Source organism: Triticum dicoccoides, chromosome 1A (assembly GCF_002162155.2).
Source record: "Triticum dicoccoides isolate Atlit2015 ecotype Zavitan chromosome 1A, WEW_v2.0, whole genome shotgun sequence".
NCBI classification, from domain to species: Eukaryota; Viridiplantae; Streptophyta; class Magnoliopsida; order Poales; family Poaceae; genus Triticum; species Triticum dicoccoides.
Genome location: NC_041380.1, coordinates 454,532,379 through 454,543,604, shown reverse-complemented (window position 1 = coordinate 454,543,604; position 11,226 = coordinate 454,532,379). Strand labels below are relative to the sequence as shown.

General features: G+C 49.0%; 1 pseudogene; it reads left to right on the top strand.

Annotated features, from left to right (window-relative positions):
• LOC119300977 overlaps positions 1 to 10,365 on the top strand; it is a 51,814-nt pseudogene extending 41,449 nt beyond the window's left edge.
• The last annotated feature ends 861 nt before the right edge of the window (positions 10,366 to 11,226 follow it).

Sequence of the window (11,226 nt, the reverse complement as noted above, 5' to 3'; positions counted from 1 at the left end):
TGCGGCCGGCGAGATCCGGGCCGGGTGGGCCGCGCCTGGGCCCGCAGGGCCGCGGCGGCAGAGGAGAGAGAGAGGAGCTGGCCGGATGAGGTGGCGAGGCATGATTGGAGGTGGGAGGCGGTGGTGATGACGTGTCGCGACATGATTCGCCGAAGTGAGGTGGCGGCTGGACGCGTCCGGCGGCGTGCGGGGAAATCTTTAGGGTTTCATCTGCGTGCAAAATCCGGGAGGGACACATATTTATAGGTAGAGGGAGCTAGGAGAGTCCATATGAGGTGCGGTGTTCGGCCACACGATCGTGATCGAACGACCGAGATGATGGAGGAGGTTTAGGTGGGTTTTGGGCCACTTTGGAAGGGTTTTGGGCTGCAACACACATGAGGCCTTCTCGGTCCCTCGGTTCACCGTTGGAGTATCAAACGAAGTCCAAATGATACGAAACTTGACAGGCGGTCTACCGGTAGTAAACCAAGGCCGCTTGGCAAGTCTCGGTCCAATCCGGAAATGTTTAACCCCCACACATGAAAAGAAGGTAGAAATGACCACCGGAGGAGATAGGAGTGCCGGAATGCAAAACGGACAATGGGGAAAATGCTCGGATGCATGAGACGAACACGTATGCAAATGAAATGCACATGATGACATGATATGCAATGCATGACACGCAAGCAATGACAAGGCAACAACAGCGAATAACTAGAGGACACCTGGCACATCGGTCTCGGGGCGTTACAACACTCCACCACTACGAGAGGATCTCGTCCCGAGATCTAGAATGGCACCGGAGGAACAACGGAAGAGAAAAGAGGAGAGGTAAAACTAAGTTGCTTCATTGACAAACGAGTGAAACCACGAACCTTGAAGAGGTTAAGCCACTCCGGGAGAATAATACAACGGAGATGAACGAAGTTGAAAGCACTCCGTTAAGAAAGAGGAACAAGTAGGAACAAATTCGGGCAGCACTCCGGTTGAAAAGAGATGCAAGGCTTGATAAGGCAAAAAGAACTTGAGCAAAAGGGCACAACACTCCGGTTAAATGGATAGGCATGAAAAGAACACTATCCAAGATGATGAGAGAAGAGAGAAAACATCACCATGACTCCGGAACAAAAGAATAGAATGGAATGGAATGAGCGAAGGGAAACAGGATCTTGAGTGAGCACGCTTACAACAAATGCTAGAACGGACTTGTTGGAAAAACCAACAACGAAAAAATAAGCTTGATATGGTCTTATGGAATACATCTCCGATTATGAGGTGACAACCTGCCACTCACGGGAAAAAGAATTGGATTGATAAGAACAAGGAGACGAGAAACTTATTTGACCGGAAGGATGAAAGAAGAACTTGGGTCTTATATGAGCACCATAAATAGCAACAATCCTTAGGGACGGTTTTAGGTGAAATATAGCCCAAGATAATTCCAATGACGAGATTGATGGCTTTAAAATAGCTCATTCTTAACAACATGTGAATAATGAGACACGAACTCAAGTTATCAAGAATGACATAATACCACCTCAAACGAAATGGTTGAAAGAATTGCACTTTAAAATGCCAGATAAAGAATGCTTGAGTTCCTCTGAAAAGAATCTTGATGAGCACTTAGAGAAGGGATTAAATCCTTGATGAACCATCATGTAGAACCTTCATGAAGAACTCCGGTAAACAAAAGAATGGTCAAACGAAAGGAAAGAGAAGTTGAAAACACAAGTTGAATCCTTGTAACGATTTAGATGGATCTTCGTGATAAATAGAGCTTGGAACTCCGGGAAAGAAAAAGGTAAAGCATCTCGAACTGAGAATATGATATGATGAACCACTCCGGAAAAAAGAATTAATCACTTGGATGGGACAAGAATAAGAATTATATTAAGCATATCCTTCACTAATTAAATTGATGACAAACAACGGATTTGGCATACTACTTATTCTCGTAGAAAGGATTAAGATAGATATAGCGTCAACTTGGAAAGGTCTTCCATGAACCATCGGTCGGGTTGAAACAACGAATAAATTGATATGATGAACGAAGGAAGACAAAATCTTGGAAGAACCACCGTAAGAATTGAGAATGAACGAAAATACATGAGAGAGTTTAGATACAAGAGAACAAAGAGATCATGAACTGATTAGAGAATATACTTGAATGATGCACCGGTTAGATTTGGAGAATGAGAGCTGAAAGATGGAATGAATAATCCTGAATTGATGGCCTTCATATAAACAAACTGAAAAGACTCCTGAATTACTCCGAATGGGTGAAAAGAATTCTCATAATCAAAACAATTATGAGGGGATGGCAATAAACTAGAATCACGAATCTTGAAGAGAATGGAGCAGGATTGAGAGAAAATCTTCTTCGGTCTTCAAATTTTGAATTACGACGAGAAATACCACCATGAATTGTTTAGACACTCCGGAAGAATCGAAACAAAGAGGTTGAGCCAATGATGAAAAGAATTTGAAATATCTTGGAGAAACCCTCTGACTGATGAAAATTCATTCTTACGTCAAACTTCGAAAGAATTTAGGCTAGCTCCGGGAAAAATTAGAAGAGTCAGGTAAGATCCTAGGAAAAGACCTGTGGGTTAGGGCCCACTCAAAAAAAACACCGTTGAACAATTTAAAAGAGAGAATGCACCGGTTGAATTAAAAGACTTGAATGAGATAACAACCTCGAGAAAGGTTGAACTGATCTTGAAAGACAAGAAGAGCCTTCTGAGATATCTTCAGCACTCCCGAACAAATGAATAGCGAGAAGTAAATTATTATGAGGTGCACCGGTATGAGAAGGTATTTGAAACGAGGAGAAAGATATGATCAATAACGCTTGAATTTAAACCACCGGAGAAGAAAAAATGAGTAAAGGGTGATGAACTTGAAGCTCCGTTAGAATCTTCATGAGAATCACCGGACACGAACATGAAGGAAAGAATGGAGAGACTTCACATGAATCGAAGGATACTTGATTAAGAAATCTGAGTCCTTGAAGAAAAAGGGTGGGTGGGAGGGAAAAACAAAGGCAACTTGGAGACGGATGAAACAAACACCATTGAGAAGAACTGATACTTGATCTTGCGGATGTTGAAATGATCGGATCCACTTGAAGAGAAACACACCGGTGGAACAGGATTTACATGACAATCTCGATTATCAAGAAGGATTAGTATTCACATCGGAGTATGAGAACACCGCTTAGGAACAGGTATGGAATCAACATTTGACTCCGAAGCAACTCGAATACCACAACTCAAAACAAAACACAGAATTGGCTTGCAGAATAAGCCGGAACAAACATACGATAGAGATTTCGTCCGAAGTTTTCGTGGTGGGGCCTACACGGGCTCGATCGTACAGCACCATCATGTACAAGGCAGTGCACATGACATACGAAGCGTCCCCGAGTCGGCATAGCCAAGGACTCTTTAAGACACAACGAGACCACTGTAAAACCAACCGTGAATAGGCGGACCACTAGACGTCGAACCCCAATTTCAAGTCATACATCTGTCGGAAAGATATCCTAAGAGCTACTTGAATTCCCACTTATAAACTCCCGAATTTTTCCCGGTTATGCAATCAGGTGTTGGGGATACAGGGGAAGCATAATATCTCACCCAAACTAGCAAATCCTACATCCAGCTGTATCCATCCTTCAACACATAACCAAGAAACCTTCGGAAATCATCTACCTCAACCTTCGAAAAGCATCCGTTATACAAGTTATGGAAATACTCCCAAACTCCCGCCCCAGTACTGGGTGGCGTCGAGGTTATCTCACCAACGAACTGCATAAAAGAGATTTTCGATGTCGGCGTACTAAACTCAGGTATTCCAGAACTGCAACGATAAAATTGTGACGACAACACCTCGAAGCTCAACTCCCCGGGACACTGCCACAACCCCTAAATGTCAGGAGGCACCAAGAACAATGTTCTTGTCACAAAACCATCGGAACGATTCCAAGATACCCGCGTGATCCTAATTTTTTTTGTGAAATTTGAGAAGAGAAGAGTCAAAACTCTACGTCAGGATGCCTTACCAGAGCGATGAAGGGACTGAGGAGTAAAAAGAATTCCTAACTCTCCGATATATAATTCCTAATTGACTCAAAACATTTTTCTAGACTCAACAATGTCAGCTAATTCGATCAAGCAGTGGGGGCTCCTAAGGTCGGGGAAGGCTCTGATACCAACTTGTAACGCCCTCGATGCGGCTATATCTCCCACGTGTCGAAGCACGACTTAGAGGCATAACCGCATTGAAAGCAATGTCGCAAGAGAGGTAATCTTCACACAACCCATGTAATACATGAGGGAAAGAGATACATAGTTGGCTTACAATCGCCACATCACACAATACATGAATAAAGCATTACATCAACCAAATACAATCAAGGCCCGACTACGGAACCAAAATAAAAGAAGACTACCCCAAATGCTACACGCCCAAAACGGAGCTACGGATGCGGAGTTACGACATGATGAACAAGGGCATTTGAAACATGGAAATCTCGGGGACTTAGTGAAATTATACCTCCGCGAAAGTCAATGCGGGACGGAGGGATCCGGGACGGAATGGATCGGCACGCGGGGAGGCCGTTTGGTTGGACTCCCGGTGGATCCGGTCCACCTTCTTCTCCGGCGAGGCACAAACTCCGATGAGGCGGTTGGAGGAACTCCAGCGAGGCATGGAAGGCAAAGGAGCGGCGGGTCCGGCGGGGCTTGGCTCCCCGGGTCCGGATCCGTCCAAGATGGCGGCGCTCGGGCCCCGTGGGCGAGCAGCGGTGGGATGGCGGAGCTTCGACGAGGGCAGGCCGCGGCGCTCTAGCGAGCGTGAAGCACTCCGGTGAGCAGGGGGCCCATGGTGCGGGCGGGGCGATGCGCGGGTTGCGGCGCTCCGGCGAGCGGCCGGGGCGAGGCGCGAAGGCGGCGTGCGAGCAAGGCGGCGGGATGCGGTGGCCGGCGGCGAGCAACTCCGGCAAAGACGGCGGAGTCCGGCGATGCTCCGGCGGCGGAGTCAGCGGCTGATGGGCGGCGCGACGTCTCGGGCACCCGGGCGGTGCGGCCGGCGAGATCCGGGCCGGGCGGGCCGCGGCGGCGGAGGAGAGAGAGAGGAGCCGGCCGGATGAGGTGGAGAGGCATGATTGGAGGTGGGAGGCAGTGGTGATGACGTGTCGCGACGTGATTCACCGGAGTGAGGTGGTGGCTGGACGCGTCCGGCGGGCGCGGACATGTCCGGCGGCGTGCGGGGAAATCTTTAGGGTTTCATCTGCGCGCAAAATCCGGGAGGGACACATATTTATAGGTAGAGGGAGCTAGGAGAGTCCAAATGCGGTGCGGTTTTCGGCCACGCGATCGTGATCGAACGACCGAGATGATGGAGGAGGTTTAGGTGGGTTTTGGGCCACTTTGGAAGGGTGTTGGGCTGCAACACACACGAGGCCTTCTCGGTCCCTCGGTTCACCGTTGGAGTATCAAACGAAGTCCAAATGATACGAAACTTGACAGGCGGTCTACCGGTAGTAAACCAAGGCCGCTTGGCAAGTCTTGGTCCAATCCGGAAATGTTTAACCCCCACACATGAAAAGAAGGTAGAAATGACCACCGGAGGAGATAGGAGCGTCGGAATGCAAAACGGACAACGGGGAAAATGCTCGGATGCATGAGACGAACACGTATGCAAATGAAATGCACATGATGACATGATATGCAATGCATGACACGCAAGCAATGACAAGGCAACAACAGCGAATAACTAGAGGACACCTGGCACATCGGTCTCGGGGCGTTACAGTTACCTTCCATGCCAGCAACTTCATCTTGAGCTTTCTTCAACTTTTGTTGGGCCAGCTCCAAGTCAAGGTTAAGTTGCCTCTGCTTCCCCTCAAATTCGGTGAACTTAGAAATGAGAGTACAAGATTTCTGCAGAAGGTAAAAGACATGTCAATCGACAAGATCAAAGATTATTTACTTCCGAGTGAATAAAACTTAAAAGTTTGCTCAAACCCCAGCCGATTACCCGCAGTCGACCGCGGTCTCGGGGACTACACCCAGCGGGTGCACTTGGCGTGCCCCCACTGATTCAGACCCCACTCGACTGGTCCGCCCGGGTTGAGTAAAAAAAGAAGGAAAGAGAGAAGAACTATTTAGACCCCGTCCGACTGCCAGCAGTCGACCGCGTTCTCTGGGACTACACCCAGTGGGTGCACTTGACGTGCCCCCACTGGTTTAGATCCCACTCGGCCGGTCCGCCCAGGTCGAGTGGAAGAAAGGAAAGTGAAAAGTACTCAGACCCCAGTCGACTGCCCGCAGTCGACTGCGGTCTCGGGGACTACACCCAGTGGATGCACTTAGCGTGCCCCCACCGGTTCAGATCCCACTCGCCCAGGCCGAGTGACAGAGCGCAAAACGAAAAACAACAAAACACCCAGTGGGTGGATAGATTCGACGCAAACAATAAGATATTGTATGAAAGAAAATATTTCAGGTAGCATATCCTAATAGAACAAGGTCAGTCGAAAGCCAACTTACCTGGACACTGGCCCGAAGAGCCGCGCTGGCATCATAAGCAGCCTGGCTGTTCTCGTGCACCGTCTTCATCCGCTCCATCATCACGTTAGCCTGACGGATAGCCTTCGCGGTGGCGTCCGACTGGCTTTCCGGAACATGATAGTTGGTGAAGAAAGGGGCAGACGGCCCAGATGCGGCAGCTTGGAGCTCCGAGGCATGGGGTTGGGCGGCTGAAGGAAACACTGGTACAATCGACGATGCAGGGTGCTCACTCGACAATGGGACAACAAAAGTCGCAGAGGCCCCACCTGCATCTTCATGTTGTTGGATAGTTAGTTCCGTCGTCAGTCCCGGCTGAGATGTCTTGCCAGCCGCTACTTTTTTGTTCTTTCTGGGCCTCGGAGCCACATCTTCATCATCATCCAGAAGCTCGATAACGTTGGGTGGGGATGCAAATAAATTAGTCGACCCCAAGTGAATCGCCAGAATCTGATCGACCAAATAATCAAGAACAAGATCACGAGAATTTTACCTGGGTTGGAGGTAACTGCATCTTCCATTTCCTTGTCTCGGTATTAGCGGGAAGATGTTCCAGAGGTAGCAGCACTGCAAATGTCAACTTTCAATCGGTTAAGTTCTATTGCTCAAGTCGACCAAAAGAGCGGGTCAGATGATTACCCGGAGATGGTGGGAATGGTCACTTTGATTCTGGGCAAAGCCTTCGGCGGTTTGGAGGATGTGGCCTTCAATAGTTTCGGCGCAGGAGGCGGCGCAGTCTTGAGCTGTTTCGGTCCCTTCTCAATCGGCACCGGAGAAGACGTTCGAGGGCGCTTTGAAGACTGCCCAGTCGGTGCGGCCACCAGGTCAGGGGTGTTTGCTGGGTCGTGAGCGTGCTTGTACCTCCTTTCCCTGCAAGGAGGCGAGTCGACCTCTTCTTTGTCACTCGGGTCGTCGCTCTCCTCGTCCTCCTCTGCATCCGAGTGCCACTTGCCACTCTCGTCCATGCTCGCCCCTTCCTTGACATTTTGCTCCTGCACTCCATTGGGCATCGAGTACATATCAATAAGAGCCTGAAAAGACAATGAACAAAATAAAGACAGTCGACTGTCAACAAGATGTTACATAATAAATCAAGAAGACACTCGACAATGCAGAATTGTACCTGTTCTGGCTGGCGCGAATGGTCGAATGGAACCACCCTCCTGGACCCCCGGGGATTATCCTTGTTGCCGGTAATACCTGTCAGCCACTTCTCCACTGTGTCCTCACTAACATCCTCTGGGTGGATCCGAGTGGAATCCTCGAGTCCCGAGTACATCCACATCGGATGGTCACGAGCTTGGAGTGGTTGGATGCGTGACTGAGGAAGACCTCCAGCAGGTCCATGCCAGTCACTCCGTCACGGACAAGTTGGACGACCCGCTCGACCAACACCTTCACCTGCACCTTCTCTTCCGGGATCACTCTCAAGGAGAAGGGCTTCTCCACTCAAGCCATGGAAAAGGGAGGAAGTCCAGTCGACTGACCCGGGGTCGGCTGGTCCTTACAGTAAAACCAGGTCGACTGCCAGCCCCGGACCGAGTCGGGTAGGATCATAGCTGGGAAGGTGCTCTTGTTCCTCATTTGAATTCCAAGACCCCCGCACATCTGTATCACGTGCGTCTTCTCGTCACTCGGGTTGGCCTTCTTGACCGTCTGGGAGCGACATGTGAATATGTGCTTGAAGAGACCCCAGTGCGGTCGGCAGCCCAAGAAATTCTCGCACATGGACACGAAAGCAGCAAGGTACATGATGGTGTTTGGAGTAAAGTGGTGGAGTTGAGCCCCGAAGAAGTTCAAGAAACCACGAAAGAAAGGGTGGGGAGGCAAAGAAAATCTGCGGTCGACATGAGTGGCGAGGAGAATGCACTCACCCTCCTGAGGCCGCGGCTCAGTCTCGTTCCCCGAGAGCCGCGCCGATTCGTGGGGGATCAGTCCCCCCTCAACCAGATCGTCGATGTCATCCTGTCTGACCGTCGAGCGGATCCAGTCGCCCTGGATCCAGCCAGGCGGCAGGCCGGACCTCGACGAGGATCCACCCCGGCTGGTCCTCTTCCCTTTTGCCTTCGTCGTCGCCTTCTTCGCACGCTCCAACACCACCGTCTTCTCCTTACCCATGGCAGTGAATCGAGTCTGAGCGGAGCTATGGCGCCGAGAGCAGAAGCAGGTGCAGCGGAGAAATCTGAGGAAGAGGAAGGGGAATGAGGGCGCACTGTTCAAAAGCCCTGGTTCGGTGCCTTATATAAGGACACTTCCGAGTGATTGACTTGTAGGCCCCGGCGATCTTATCAAATCCCGCAACAGTCACACGCGTGATACGTGGCAAAAAAGGTGGCGCGGGAATCGAGGCGACCTGCCTAATCCGCCCCGATTACCGCGACCTCCCCCGCCCGGCGCGCTTCCCAAAATTCGAATCCCATGAAATCCACACACGGCAGAACAACCCGCCAGACGGAAGATTTGTTCCATATCAACACTCGAAACTTAACAACAAAAAGTTCACTCGACAAAACCAAGAATGGATCAAGGCGACTGAACAAGCAGTTGAAGCCATCATGAAGGTTCGTTCGACCTCTGGGCGAGATATTCTCAAAGCACAAAGGCTGAATTGGAGGGGTTATCAACTCCTTCTCCACTCGAACCCTGAACCATTCGGGGGCTAATGATGAAGCTATGTACCTAGGGTAGGGTCATGGACCTGACCTAGACATCCTCCCCTAGGACAGCACCCTAAAGACAGGATCATTCAAAGAGTACCATCATCCACTCGAACATAGATGTTCCACTCGAAAGAATCAATCTCATTCGACCGTCGCAAAAGTGGCTCGACGGCCAGAAGAGCTAAAGTCACTCTGCACGAACAACGGTTGAGCATTTACTTGTAGGATTAATTGTCATTTATAGCACCTAAATACATGCGTTACCAGTAACGTCTCCATATTTATGTACCTTAAACCCTTTGTAACTGAGGGCGAGAGGGGTCTGGCGAACTCTATATAAGCCACCCCCCCTCCTCAGGGACAAGGGTTCGCACCCCCTGTAACACACACGCATATAATCCAGTCGACCGCCTCCGGGCTCCGAGACGTAGGGCTGTTACTTCCTCTGAGAAGGGCATGAACTTGTAAAACTCGCGTGTACAACTCCTTCATAACTAGGATCTTGCCTCTACATCCCTACCCCCATTCTACTGTCAGACTCAGAACCACGACACCAGCTACTCACCGAGATGGACGACATGAACGCCAAGAAGACGATCTTCATCATCGGCGCCACCAATAGGCCGGACATTATTGACTCGGCATTACTCCGTCCTGGCTGCCTGGACCAGCTCATCTACATCCCCTTGCCGGACGAGGCCTCGCGGCACTAGATCTTCAAGGCCTGCCTCAGGAAGTCTCCCATGGTCAAGGACGTGGACCTCGGTGCTTTCGCAAGGTTCACCGCCGGCTTTAGCGGTGCCGACATCATGGAGATCTGCCAGAGGGCGTGCAAGTACGCCATCAGAGAAGACATTGAAAAGGACATGGAGAGGCAGAGGATGGGGAAAGACACCATGGAGGTGGACGGCGGGCAGGAAGAGGAGGAGGTGGCTGAGGTAAAGGCGCCTCACTTTGAGCAGTCGATGAAGTAGGCAAGGAGGAGCGTGAGCGACACCGACATCAAGAAGTACCAGGCCTTCGCGCAGATGCTGCAGCGGTCTAGGGGGTTTGGTACGGAGTTCCACTTCCCGGCGCAGCCACAAGCAGCAGAAGCTCCTGCCGACAGTATCGTAGCATCTGATGAGGATGAAGACGATATGTACAAGTGATCCAGTAACCATTGTTAGAAAATGAAGTGCCAAAATATTATAGGCTATGTTTTTGTTGTGTTTCCTCTCGTCCATCACTCATTACATGTATATTTAATTTTTGTTTATAAGAATTTACATACATCATATAAATAATAAGGTCCTTGTTGTGCTTTCCTAGACTCTGAAAACTAGCCTAAGCGTTAACTGAATATTAATAGAAACTGAAATACTAGAACATTATTATAGACTCTGTTTTTGTTCTGCTTCCTCTTTGTTGATCACTTTTTATTGTTGAATCCCTTCATTCACGTATATAATTTTCGTTTGTAAGAACTAAGAACTTACATCATATAAATACAATTCGTGAAATCAGAATCTCCTTCTTCTGGCAAAGAAAGTGTACATGATTTCGTCCTATTTTTCTGTTAACTGAACCGTCCCTCTGCTCCTGCACAAGATCTGAAAGATCCTCTATTATTTTCGTTTCTCGGACACTTATACGCTTGAATATTTTACTTAATTGAGTGGCCTTATTAATTTCTGATTAATATAACGGCCACAAAACAATTGCATGATAACTTTTCTTATTGAACTTTAAAGAATGAAGGCAAATACTTCTTGCAGTGCTTAGTGAATGTGTCTAAAACTTGTGGATCCCAAAAGTCTTAGTTGCAGAAAGTTCTTTGTTAGTGTATATCCACAGTGTGCAAAAAGGCTGTCCATAAGCAATAAAGTACCCCCAAGGGCAGCAAAACTATCCAATGGAACCTGGGTCTATGCACACCCACATTAGAAAATATTTAAAAATAGCAAAAAAGAGTTAAACAACTGTAAAACTTTTTTGTAACGGATATGGTCTAGTGTCATACCCACGTGTAA